The sequence below is a fragment of the Electrophorus electricus genome, chromosome 3, assembly GCF_041902795.1.
Source record: "Electrophorus electricus isolate QZ-2024a chromosome 3, ASM4190279v1, whole genome shotgun sequence".
Lineage (NCBI taxonomy): Eukaryota > Metazoa > Chordata > Actinopteri > Gymnotiformes > Gymnotidae > Electrophorus > Electrophorus electricus.
This window is the reverse complement of record NC_137499.1, coordinates 18,498,035-18,512,898: the sequence shown is the minus strand read 5'-3', so window position 1 is coordinate 18,512,898 and position 14,864 is coordinate 18,498,035. Positions and strand designations below refer to the sequence as shown.

At 36.8% G+C, this 14,864-nt stretch overlaps 1 pseudogene; it reads left to right on the top strand.

Moving 5' to 3' along the window:
• Positions 1-9,952: 9,952 nt before the first annotated feature.
• LOC145657124 (5S ribosomal RNA) lies at positions 9,953-10,071 on the top strand (annotated as a pseudogene).
• The last annotated feature ends 4,793 nt before the right edge of the window (positions 10,072-14,864 follow it).

Below are 14,864 nucleotides of genomic sequence, written 5' to 3'. Positions count from 1 at the left end.
TCTAGGGTGTTGTAGAAGTGGAGGAATATTCCTTTTTTAGCGTCTGTAAACGCCATGGCTTTTGGAATGGCGCCAAGTTTCATAGGTAGGAATGAGAGACTGTCTATAAATCTCTGTTGAAAAGCGGTGTCTTCAAAGCACAACATTTTCCCCCCTTGTGCTATGAGAGTAGGAGTAGCCCCTTCTTTCACTAGATAATTCAACAAAAGATAGGAATTCATAACCCCTTGCATTATGTGCTACAAATGTGCATCCTTTGAATGCTTCGATGCACCCATCCCCTTCAGCCGTCCACACACCCTCATTAAACCCCATGCAGTATATAAAATTAGTTATATGTATACCTGTTTCCTGTCTGGACTCTATATCATAAGATATGTAACGTTTGTCCGCCATCTCTACCTGTAACGGTTATATGAAACATTCGTGTTTTTCACTACAAATTTTGCACTGAGGCTGAGCACATTTATGTTCTTTTTTTACCTGTGCTAAAGGGGCTCAGATGTTCTACCATTCCGCATTTGGGGCAGTAGAATCCTATTTTGCATAACGAATATGTATCACCCAACAAGTTTCACATCTCTTCTTTGTGTTTTCCGTAGCAGTAATCTGACCTACACAGTCTTAGACAATCTGAACACTGCAATGTATTCTGAGTACAACTATAACATTCTGGATCAAGACATACGTTACAGTAATACTCGCATTTGTGTTTTATCATACTTGTGAACCCGAGAAGACCCTCAATATTTTTAACACTGTAGTAATGGTTGTCGTGTAAGGAAAAGAAAATGGTTTTCTCATGGGGTTTCCTCCTAGTTTAAAAAAAAAAAGAGTAACCGCTTTTGTTGATCATCTGATACAACACAACTATTTTACAATTCAATAACTTCTCAAATCGGTTTATATCATTAAAACTAACCGCATCATTATCGGATAATCCTACACCCCGCTGCATCTGACTAGCAACATTTTCAATGTAATGGGGTGTTTCCTGAGGATTCAAAAGCTGTGTGATGCATAAGGCAAATCATAGATTGCTGTCAGTGTTGTAAAAAACATACAGTCTCATCTTCTTTCGAAAAACGTCTGATCTGAAGAGGTGTGCTATTTTATTCCTAACACCGCCTTTGGGGGAAGGGGGGTGGATCTGAATCACCAGTTCCATACTATCACTTGCCAGGATCTCAAGATTGCTCTGCATAGCTTTCTCAAGTGTGGTTAGAAAAGAGTCTAGTTCCATGGCCCCGTTATTCAACAATTCATTGTTATGAAACATTCAGATTAGGACCTTGAACTAGAAAATTTACAGCATCTCTTGGACCAGCTATTTCATTAATGGTATCCATCATGCCATTTATAACCTCTAGAACGTAATTGTAAAATTCTGCAAAACTATTAACATTACCCAGTGAGGCAAGATTAACTCTCCTCCTAATTTCTGTGTTATTGAACTTTTCTCTATGAATTATTCTAATGTCAGGATCTACCCCATACCCTATTTGTTCTGTTTCCATATGGTTTTCAGTATTATCTGAAGAGAGAAATTCTACATCACTTTCATACATTCTAGGACTCTGTTCTTCGCTATCAAAACTGGTTGAAGAATTCTCTGAACTCGGCTGTTGAGTACATTCACCACTTAAGAGCCTCTCATTTAATGCAGCCAAGCACTGATTCAGTTCATAGAAAATGTCATTTTGACTAACCTGCGTGTTTTCAGGACTCTGCAGTTTGTATTCATTTTGACTAACAGATTCTGACTTTAAAGCTAGACTTTCATTCAGCTGATTTACAGTGTGTAGTACATATTGGTTCAAAGAATCTTGTTGGTGTAAACTATTTTGTAAATTTATTAAGCTTTGATTCAGTTCATAGAAAATGTCATTTTGACTAACCTGTAGGTTTTCAAATATTTTTGAAGCATTACCTAGTGGGTTATTATTCGGACCTTTCTGAGCCATAGTATGATGCTGTATATTCAGTATGCATGTGTAACAGTAATATTCCTTCTGATGTACACTGATTTAGAAATCTCAACATGTCATACAATGCAGAACCAAACCCGCACCCAGGACCATATACAGGCGTAGAGATCAGTTTAGCAAATGCTTGATCCAGAAGTTCTTTTTCATAACATAGGTCAGTCAACATATGTTACCGTTGTGAAAGATCGTCAGGAGGTGATGCTGCTGCTTCTCCCACTTCCAGTTGATGTGTCTGATCCCGGTATGATGTGTCACTGTTGACTAAACACAATTGATAACAGCTTTTAGGAATCAAGTGGGAAAAATGGATTCTTTTCAGTAATTAGTTAGAATTCTTTATCAGATCACCCACATGATGGGGGAGGCACTTTTAAATCATCCTCCCAGTCGAACAGACTCATCTCCTGATCCCCATCGTTAGAGCCATCTTTAAAAAAAATTGATTCAATTATTCTAGTAGAAATGTGATTAATAATCATGCTTTCAAAATTATACTTACGGGGTGATGGTGGCCTACAGGTTAGTGGTTGAACAGTTTGAACAGGCCTAGAGTTATTTAGACATATGTTATAAGGCACAGTGACTTCTGCATACGTTTCTAAAGATGTCGCCGGTTGTATGAGGTCTCCTGAAAAAATTGTGAGCTCAGCCGGAGGGCTCGATGAATAGTGGATGATGGTAGAGGGATTCACCCCTTCTGCCTTTGTGTGACAAATTAATGCACTGCATAAACTAGACAAAATGCGATATTTCGACATATGTTAGACTCACTATAGAATGTAATACCTTGTATCAACTCATTCAGTATATAAACTGTTTCATCATCTTGTGTCCTTTTATCTGCTGATAAAAAATAACAAAAAATTAAAATGATAAATAAAATACATAAAATTAAAATGTATAAAAGTTTACAAATTAGAAATTACTTTGCTTGGCAATTCTCTCCACAGATTCAAAGAACTTGTGATCATCTGAACCTATGGAAATACATAGAACAGAATTATAGACCGTGAGCATAAAAGATCGTCATGATGGTATCCCCTTACCAGAACAAATAGATGTTACATAATTTAATACTTAATTTAAGGAAATAGAATTACCTATTTCAAAGTTAGTTTTTCTATATAGCTAGCCATGAGACTAAGACTAGCTGTCAATCAAAAGATTTTCAGTCGATCAAAAGAGTTTCAGTCGATTAAAATGTTTCACGTACTCTAAAATAATATTTTTCAATTAAAGAAACCTCTTATACACATAGGTTAGACCGGGTGGTTGGGTAGAAAAGAAAAGGTGGCAAAGTTTGATTGGCCTAGTATCTTTTTGACCCTGTGAGGAGTTTGGCTTTGGGGTGGGGGTGGGGGGATGGGGGGGGGGGGGGGGTTGATGACCTTATATCAATTTTGTCAGAAGGTTTTTCCTGCATGGTATGGGGGAGGACTTGTCCGGAGGTGTGACTTCTTAGAGAATCACCCAATGGGAGGGGAGTGGGAAGGGTGAGGGACCTTATATCAATTTTTGTCAGAACGTTTTTCCTGCATGGCAGGGAGGAGGACTTATGAGGAGGTGTGACTTCTAAGAGAATCGGCCAATGGGAGGGAGTGGGATGGGTGAGTGAGTGGGTGAGTGAGAGAAAGAGACAGAGAGACACACAGCTGAGACCTTTACGCATGTTTGAGTATCAGTACATGACAGGCTGCGGAGCGGACTGGACATTAAAGACTGGGTGGTACGTATTCGTTTAAGACTCATACATTTTATTTACTTTAATCACTTGATTATTTCTCAATTAAAGACTTTTTTTTTTAAGTCATTAAACCTATTTTGAGGATCCCTCATTGTGTTTCATTTATTTTCATATAATATTGTCACATCATAAATCATATAATAATAATAATAATAATAATAATAATATATATATAAATATATAATAACTATGTGGGGGAGGGAAGGGGTCAGGGTGGTGGTGGGGGATGATTGACAGCTGTCTAATCAATCAATCAATCAAATCAAGCTATAAATCATTTTGACGGTTAGTAAATACCATCTCTCTCTGACGTTATACACTGTTTCAGTTCAAGACAAACTGTTTAAACAAAATGTAAAGCATGATAAGAAAACAAGATGTTTTAACACATTTGCAATGTGCACATTGAAGGTTATTGCAATTCTGTTCTTTCTCTTCAGCCCACTACGAAACAGTGTTTTCAAGCATTCTACTCAACTTATGAAATGTTTCAGTGCAAAACATTGTTTTTAAACAAAATGTAAAGCATGATAAGAAAATACTGTGTAACACACATTTCAAGTGAAAATAGTTTATGCAAGTGAAAACAAGCTGTTTTAATGAATTTGCAATGTGCTCATTACCAGTAATTGCAAATCTGTTTTTCTCTTCTGTCCACTACAAAACAATGTTTCCAAGACTTATGAACTGTTTCCATGCAAAACATTGTTTTTAACCAAAATGTAAAGCATAATAAAACAACACCTTGTAACATATTTCAAGGGAAAATTGTTTATGTAAGTGAAAACAAGCTGTTTTAACATATTTGCAATTATGCACATTGCAAGTAATTGCAACCATGTTCTTTTTTTTCAGCCCACTAAGAAACAGTGTTTCCATGCATTGTACTTGACTTATGCACCCTTTTAGGGCAATACATACTGTTTTAACCAAAATGTAAATCATGATAACAAAAATCTTTGTAACACAATTCAAGTGAAAATAATTCATGCAATTGAAAGCAAGATGTTTTAACACATTTGCAATGTGCACATTAATAATAATTGCAACTGTTTTTTTTCTTCAACCTACTATGAAACACGTTTTCCAAGCATTGTACTCGACTTATGAACTGTTTCCATGCAAAACATTGTTTTTAACCAAAATGTAAAGCATGATGAGAAAACACTTTGTATTTCAAGTGAAAATAGTTTAGGCAAGTGAAAAGAAGATATTTTAACACATTTGCAAAGTGCACATTGCAAGTAATTGCAACTCTGTTCTTTCTTTTCAGCCCACTAAGAAACAGTGTTTCCATGCGGTCTACTCAACTTATATAATCTTTTTAGAGCAACACATACTGTTTTTACCAAAATGTGACGCATGATAAGAAAACACTGTGTAACATATTTCTAGTGAAAATAGTTTATGCAAGTGAAAAGAAGCTGTTTTAACACATTTGCAAAGTGCACAAAGCAAGTAACTGCAACTCTGTTCTTTCACTTCTGCCAACTACAAAACAGTGTTTCAAAGCATTGTACTCGACTTATACACCCTTTTTTAGGGCAACATATACTGTGTTTCCACGAAAATGTAAAGTATGAGAAGAAAAAATTTGCAACACAATTCAAGTGAAAACTGTTTATGCAAGTGAAAAGATGATATTTTAAGACATTTGCAAAGTGCACAATGCAAGTAACTGCAACTCTGTTCTTTCACTTCTGCCAAAAACGAAACAGTGTTTCCAAGCATTTTAATCGACTTATACTCCATTTTAGGGCAACACATACTGTGCTTTAACCAATATGTAATGCATGATAAGAAACACTTTGTAACACATATTTCAAGTGAAAATAGTTTATGCAATTGAAAACAAGATGTTTTTACACATTTGCAAAGTGCAAAAATCAATTAATTGCAACTCTGTTGTTTCACTTCTGCCAACTAGAAAAGAGGTTTTCCAAGCATTGTACTTTACTTATGACCTGTTTCAGTGCAAAACATTGTTTTTAACCAAAATGTAAATCATGAAAAAAACCACTTCGTAACACATATGTCAAGTGAAAATAGTTTATGCAAGTGAAAACGAGGTTTTAACACATTTGCAAAGTGCAAATCGCAAGTAATTGCAAATGTGTTCTTTCACTTCTGTCAACTACGAAACAGGTTTTCCAAGCATTGTAATCAACTTATATACCGTTTCACGGTAAGACATACTGTGTTTAACCAAAATGTAAAGCATGATAAGAAAACACTGCGTAACACATATTTCTAGTGAAAATAGTTTATGCCACTGAAACACTTGCAATGTGTTCATTACCAGTAATTGCAAATTTCTTCTTTCTCTTCTGCCCCCTACAAAAGTGTTTCTAAGCATTGTATTCCACTTATAAACTGTTTCAGTGCAAAACATTGTTTTTAACCCCCTTATGCACCAACACCCTCCTAGTGGGTCAGTCGATGGGCCCAAACTGGCATAATAAATAGATTACTTGATAACATTAAATATTCTTAAAGTACAGTACATTTATCAATATAACATTTCTTCAACTATTCCAAGTTCCTGCTTACCGGTTTTTGGCCGCCTACATGCATCCATTTGCCAGAAATTGCACACTGAAGATATCATGTTTTTCGGGCAAATTTCCACAAAAATGTGCCTGCCCTTTTAAGTTGCCTTTTAAAACATTCTTCTGGTATAAGATAACTTCAGATTTTGTCATAGAAAATTCAATTACCATCAAATAAACTGTGTGACATGTTTAAAAAGTATATAGAATCCTAATAAAGCTCTTTATCAGCTTGCTCATGTCTTTGTGCAAAAACGTGTTCGGTTCCTTTGTAACCTATTACGAAATACGCAAGTCTTTAATTACATCAAACAGCACATTACTAACCTAAAACTGCTCCTGAATAGAGCATTAGACCCTCCTTTCTTAGATTCAGTGTTTGTTATTCGTATTTATTGCTTTGTTTTTCTACCTATGGCAAGATTCTGTATTGCGTTGCTGTTCACTGTTTGCCTATTGAGAGAGCTTATAGTAATGGGCCATTGAAACCAAAATGATTGAACCAGTTTCAGCAAATAGTATTCCATCAGAAAAAGACATGGACACCTCATTTGCCTTGAATGGTACACTACAGAGTGCGGGCCATGCGTAATCACAATATAGATCCTTGTTGCGCACTAACATCTTTCATTTTGCTAACGCATCGCATATGCAAGTTACTCCATTTTGGCTAGTTCGCTTTGTCTTTGTAAAACGTTTCGCTTTTGGTAAAAAATGTTTTATTTTTATCACAGTAATGGAGAGGAAGAAGCGATTTACAGTGTTGGAGGTTCATGAGGAGCTGTTTAGATTTAGTGATTAGGAAGGTGAGAGCAATGTCGGTTCCATGGCTGCTAGCATGGATTCTCTAGAACAAGACACATTTAAGCTTGGAATTGATGCTGTGCTCAATATACTGTAATTATAAAATTCACATAGCATGCGTGATTCTTTATTGTAAAAGTTGATTGTGTAATATTCAAATGTCCACTGAACCTGCTCCTATGTTCACTGAAACTCTAGTACTTGTTGTATTGTTTATTCAACTGATTGTGTAAGTCATAAGTCACTCTGGATAAGAGTGTCTGATAAATGCCCTAAATGTAAAGTTAATGTATTGTTGTTTGAGATAGAACTTATGTATTTTGCACTAGTCATTAGCATTGATTTCAACATCATTGGTATCTTGGTTGTATGATTGTAAAGCGTCCTTGAGTATGCAAAGGTACTATAGTGATGTAAGTGTAATAATGTAATAATGTAAATGTATGTAACATGTAGTAAATGTAATAATAATTTTGCCTTATTTAGCCTGACAATTTGTATTTATTTTCATCTTCATGTTTTACTCATTTGGCTGTTATCCTGTCTTTGTCTTGCAATGAAGAAGATTCACCCTGCCCTCCCCCATCTGAGATATTTCACACCTCTTCTGGCCCACTCCCAGGGCCATCAGCTTCTACCCCCTGCCAATCTATGGACACCCCTCACACCTCAGGACTGTGTAGTCACAGAGGCAGCAGAAGCACAAGCCCACCCCAAGCAAAGAGTGTCAACACCAAAAAGTGCCAAAAAGACTAGAACAGCTCCAGCAACACTACCACCTGCAGCACTGGAGGACAGATGGCGTGATGTTTTGGAGGAAGATGAGCAGCCTCCTTCATTGCAGTTTCACCCCAGGAGGACCCTGGAAGTCCAGCTGGATTTTCAGAGGGACTGCAGCCCTTCTGAAATCTTCCAGCTGTTCTTCAGTCAAGAAGTGCTCCTGACCCTGTGCAACAACACCAACAAGTATGCAGCATGGAGAACAGAGAAGGGCATGAGGAGACAGTGGACTGACTGGGAAGCGGTATGAGGCCATCAGTGCAAACGTGCACATGAGTGACCCAACGGCAGATGCCATCAACGATCAGCTCAGAGGTCAACCTGGCTATGATTGTCTCTTCCGCTTCAAGCCACTCATGGAACAGACCCTGACTACCTGTCAAACATATTACCATCCACACCAGAACATTGCCATGGGTGAAAGGATGGTGGCCATCAAGGCAAGGATTTCCATGAAGCATGAAGGACAAGCCCACCAAGTGGGGATACAAGCTCTTTGTACTGGCCAACAGCTCCAACGGTTACCCATTCAAGTTCAGTGTGTATGAGGGGAAGGCAAGGAAACCATCTGAAAAGGTTTGAGTTTTGATGCTGTGGTCACCCTAATGCATGTTCCTTATCTGGGCACAGGATGCACAATATATGTGGACAATTTTTACACAAATTCGCTGCTATTCCATTACCTGCACAGAATTTGTTTTGGGGCTTGTGAAACCATCTGGGAGAATAGGATAGGTTTTCCAAAGACAGCTTCCAATGACCTGCCCAAAAAGGCTGCCCATGGAAAACATGAGATGGATCAGGGATGACCCGTTGCTGTTTGTAAAGTGGAGGGACACGTGAGATGTCACAATGTGCTCCACAGTCCACAAAGCTTACAGTGGGAAAACTGCAGTAACAGGTGAGAAGTAAAAGTGGCACCTGGTCCACCCAACAGATCCCTGTACCAGACTCTGTGAAGGCATACAACAAGTTCATGGGAGGAGTTAACATGTCTGATGCCCTCATAAAATACTCCTCCGTGACACAGAAGTGCATATGCTGGTATATGAAGATGTTTTTAAATTTCATGGACTTTGTGGTGGCTTCATCATTCAAAAGGAGATGGCCCTGGAAAAAAAAGAAGAAGCCCCTCAACCAAAAGCACTTCAGGGAGGTATTGTGTTCACAGCTGGCTGGTGTTGGGGGACCACAGGAATCCCGACAGGTAGAAGCTATGAGTGCCTCTTCATCTCCTCCTCAAGTCCCAGATCAGAGACCACAGGGGTGCTTCCCTATTCCGGTGTGTGAGCCATCTACTGACATATTAGACAAAAAGCCACACAAGGGAGGAGAAAATGTGTGCACAGCAAAATGAAGACAATGTTCATGTGCTGATCTTGCAGTGTTCCACTTTGTGTTATGGTTGATAGGATGTGCTTCATGGAGTGGCATGACTGAAAACTAATAGAATAAATATATATGTAAATAGTTTTGTTAATATTTGCTGTTTCATAAGTTGTAAGATCACAAGTTAACTTGTTTTTATCCCAAAAATAAAAATGCACACTCATATAGTGACCAGTGACTTTTTGAAAATCTGGGCACTTTGGAGAGGTTTTGGGTTCTTTGGAGACGCCTGAGGAGACCATGTGGAAAATACTGTGTAGCTCTTGAATACTTCATTGCATCTGCCTCAAATTTTGCAAGTAGTTGTACAAGACCCTGGTGAATCAGAAAATGTAGAGATTGAATGAAAATGAATCTTCAGCATCAATGGAAACATTTATAAGCCTCTAAACTCAAAGGCGTTTTTTGCTTTTTGACATCTATTAGATGAGCTCAAATGGAACCTAAATGATGGAGAAATAAGCCTGGATGTGAATGGCTGTCTAGTCCCAGATGTCTACTTCAATTTGAATCCTGAATGATCATTGTGCTATGTGTACAATTTCAAAGATCTAGTGTTAAAGTGAACAAGTACAAATCATTCAAAAAATGAGCTTAAAACTGCCAGAGCGTAAAGGGCATAATAAAAAAAAAATGATATGTTAATTTGCGCAGTGATCTCATTTGCTATGAATAGGCATTTTGAGAAAATTTTTAAAGCATACAGCCACACCAGCTTGGCAATTCCTGATCTTGCGTGATCTCGGAAGCTAAACAGGTTTGGGCTTGGTTAGTACCTAGGTGGGACCCTGCCTGGGAATTCCAGGTGCTGTAATCTTTTCTTGGATCACCTTTTTTTAACTTTCCTGCTAACATGCTCAAATGTGAAGTGCATTGATTATTTACAAAAAGTATCTGTTACTACCTGGGAATAGTAGCTGCTGCATGATTTTTTTGCATGACCTTAATTTATTTTCCAGCTAACATGCTTGAATGTGAAGTGCAGTGATTAATAACAATGAAATCTAGCTGATAGTACCTTGGAATACCAGGTGCTGTAAGCTTTTCTTGCATCACTTTATGTTGCTTTGCAGCTAACATGCTCGAATGTGAAGTGCAGTGATAACTAAAAAATCTATCTGTTAGCACCTTGGAATACCAAGTGCTGTAAGCTTTTCTTGCATCACTTTTATTTACTTTCCTGCTAACATACTCAAATGTGAAGTGCAATGATTAATAAAAAATCTATCTGTTAGCACCTTGGAATACCAGGTGCTGTAAGCTTTTCTTGCATGAGTTTAAAGTGCTTTCCAGCTAACATGGTCAAACATGAAGTGCAGTGATTACTAAAAAACCTATCTGTTACAGCATGGGAATAGTAGCTGCTGTATGCTTTTTTTTGCATCACTTTAATTTATTTTCCAGCTAACATGCTTGAATGTTAACAGATAGATAATGTGATTAATTGCTTCACTTCATATTGAAGCATGTTAGCTAGAAAGTAAATTAAACTGATGTAAGTAAAGCTGTGCTAACAGATTGCTTTTATTTTATCAATCACTGCACTTGATGTTCGAGCATGTTCGCTGGAAAGCAGTTTAAACTAATGCAAGAAAAGCTTACAGCACCTGGTATTCTAAGGTGCTAACAGATAACTGTTTTTTATTAATCACTGCACTTCACATTCAAGCATGTTAGCTGGAAAGTAAATTAAACTCATACAAGAAAAGCTTACAGCACCTGGTAATCCAGTGTGCTAACAGATAGATTTTCTGATTAATCACTTCACATTGAACCATTTTAGATGGAAAGTAAATTAAAGTGATGAAAGTAAAGCTGTGCTAACAGATTGCTTTTATTTTATCAATCAATGCACTTCACGTTCGAGCATGTTAGCTGGAAAGTGAATTAAACTCATGTAAGAAAAGCTTACAGCACCTGCTATTCCAAGGTGCTAACAGATAGATTTTTTATGAATCACTCTACTTCACATTTGAGCATGTTAACTGGTGAGTAAGTAAAAGTGATGCAAGAAAAGCTTACAGCACCTGGTATTCCAAGGTGCTAACAGATAGATTTTGTATTAATCATTGCAATTCTTGATCAAGCAAGTTAGCTGGAAAGCAATTTAAACTCATGCAAGAAAACCTTAGGGCACCTGGTATTCCAAAATGCTATCAAATATATTTTTTATTAATCACTACACTTCACATTCAAGCATTTTAGCTGATGACTACATAAAAGTGATGCAAGAAAAGCTTACAGCACTTGGTATAAAAAGGTGCTAACAAATAGCTTTTTTTAATCACTGCACTTCACGTTCGAACATGTTAGCTGGAAAGTGAATTAAACTCATGTAAGAAAAGCTTACAGCACCTGCTATTCCAAGGTGCTATCAGATAGATTTTGTATGTATCACCGCACTTCACATTCGAGCATGTTAGCTGGTGAGTAAATGAAAGTGATCGAAGAAACGCTTACAGCACCTGGTATTCCAAAGTGCTAATAGATAGCTTTTTTTAAATTATCCTTGCACTTCACATTCGAGCATGTTAGCTGGAAAGTTACTTAAATTCATTCAAGAAAAGCTTACTCTACCTGGCATTCCAGTGTGCTAACAGATAGATTTTCTGATTAATCACTTCACTTCACATTGAAGCATGTTAGCTGGAAAGTAAATTAAGGTAATGAAAGTAGTGCTAACAGATTGCTTTTATTTTATAAATCACTGCACGTCACGTTCGAGCATGTTAACTGGAACATGAATTAAACTCTTGCAAGAAAAGCTTACAGCACCTGGTATTCCAAAGTGCTATCAGTTAGATTTCTTATTAATCACTGCACTTCACATTCGAGCATATTATCTGTTGATTAATTAAAAGTGATGCAAGAAAACCTTACATCACTTGGTATAAAAAGGGTCTAACAGATAGCTTTTGTTATGACCACTGCAAGAAAAGATTACAGCACCTGGTGTTCAAAAGTGTTATCAGATAGATTTTTTATTAATCACTGCACTTCACATACAAGCATGTTAGCTGGAAAGTAAATTAAACTCATCCAAGAAAAGCTTACAGCACCTGCTATTCCAAGTTGCTAAAAGATCGATTTTTTATGAATCACTACACTTCACATTTGAGCATATTAACTGGTGAGTAAATAAAAGTGATGCAAAAAAGGTTTACAGCACCTGTTATTCCAAGGTGCTAACAGATAGATTTTTATTAATCACTGCACTTCACATTCGAGCATTTTAGCTGGCGAGTAAATAAAAGTGATGCACGAAAAGCTTACACCAATTGGTATAAAAAGGAGCTAATAGATAGCTTTTTTATTGATCACTGCACTTCACATTCGTCCATGTTAGCTGGAAAGTAAATAAAATTCATGCAAGAAAAGATTACCCCACCTGATATTCCATTGTACTAACAGATAGATTTTCTGATTAATCACTTCACTTGACTTTGAAGCATCTTAGCTGGAAAGTAAATTAAAGTGATGAAAGTAATGCTATGCTAACAGATTGCTTTTATTTTATCAATCACTGCAGTTCACGTTCGAGCATGATAGCTGGAGAGTGAATTAAACTCATGTAAGAAAAGCTTACAGCACCTGCTATTCCAAGGTGCTAACAGATCGATTTTTTATTACTCACTGCACTTCACATTCGAGCATTTTAGCTGGCGAGTAAATAAAAGTGATGCACGAAAAGCTTATAGCACTTGGTATAAAAAGGAGCTAACAGATAGATTTTTTTTATCACTGCACTTCACATTCGAGCATGTTAGCTGGAAAGTGAATTAAACTCATGTAAGAAAAGCTTACAGCACCTGTTATTCCAAGGTGCTAACAGATAGATTTTTTATTAATCACTGCACTTCACATTCGAGCATTTTAGCTGGTGAGTAAATAAAAGTGATGCACTAAAAGCTTACAGCACTTGATATAAAAAGTAGCTAACATATAGCTTTTTTGTTGATCACTGCACTTCACATTCGTCCATGTTAGCTGGAAAGTAAATTAAAATCATGCAAGAAAAGATTACACCACCTGATATTCCATTGTACTAACAGATAGATTTTCTGATTAATCACTTCACTTGACTGAAGCATCTTAGCTGGAAAGTAAATTAAAGTGATGAACGTAATGCTTTGCTAACAGATTGCTTTTATTTTATCAATCACTGCACTTCACATACGTCCATGTTAGCTGGAAAGTAAATTAAAATCATGCAAGAAAAGATTACACCACCTGATATTCCATTGTACTAACAGATAGATTTTCTGATTAATCACTTCACTTGACTTTGAAGCATCTTAGCTGAAAAGTAAATTAAAGTGATGAACGTAATGCTTTGCTAACAGATTGCTTTTATTTTATCAATCACTGCAGTTCACGTTCGAGTATGATAGCTGGAGAGTGAATTAAACTCATGTAAGAAAAGCTTACAGCACCTGCTATTCCAAGGTGCTAACAGTCAATTTTTTATTACTCAATGCACTTCACATTCGAGCATTTTAGCTGGCGAGTAAATAAAATTGATGCACTAAAAGCTTATAGCACTTGGTATAAAAAGGAGCTAACATATAGATTTTTTTATCACTGCACTTCACATTCGAGCATGTTAGCTGGGAGGTAAATTAAACTCATGCAAGAAAAGCATACACCACCATGTAATCCAGTGTGCTAACAGACAGATTTTCTGATTAATCACTTCACATTGAACCATTTTAGATTGAAAGTAAATTAAAGTGATGAAAGTAAAGCTGTGCTAAGAGATTGCGTTTATTTTATCAATCACTGCACTTCATGTTCGAGCATGTTAGCTGGAAAGTGAATTAAACTCATGTAAGAAAAGCTTACAGCACCTGCTATTTCAAGGTGCTAAAAGATCGATTTTTTATAACTCACTGTACTTCACATTCGAGCATTTTAGCTGGCGAGTAAATAACAGTGATGCACGAAAAGCTTATAGCACTTGGTATAAAAAGGAGCTAACAGATAGATTTTTTTAACCTTGCACTTCACATTCGAGCATGTTAGCTGTAAAATGAATTAAACTCATGTAAGAAAAGCTTACAGCACCTGCTATTCCAAGGTGCTAACAGATAGATTTTTTTATTAATAACTGCACTTCACATTCGAGCAATTTAGCTGGCGATTAAATAAAAGTGATGCACGAAAAGCTTACAAAACTTGGTAAAAGTGATGCACTAAAAGCTCATAGCACTTGATATAAAAAGTAGCTAACAGATAGCTTTTTTGTTGATCACTGCACTTCACATTCGTCCATGGTAGCTGGAGGGTAATTTTAAGTCATGCAAGAAAAGATTACACCACCTGATATTCCATTCTACTAACAGATAGATTTTCTGATTAATCACTTCACTTGACTTTGAAGCATCTTAGCTGGAAAGTAAATTAAAGTGATGAACATAATGCTTTGCTAACAGATTGCTTTTATTTTATCAATCACTGCACTTAACGTTCGAGCATGTTAGCTGGAAAGCAGTTTAAACTCATGCAAGAAAAGCTTACTGCACCTTGTATTCCAAGGTGCTAACAGATCGATTTTTTATTACTCACCGCACTTCACATTCAAGCATTTTAGCTGGCGAGTAAACTAAATTG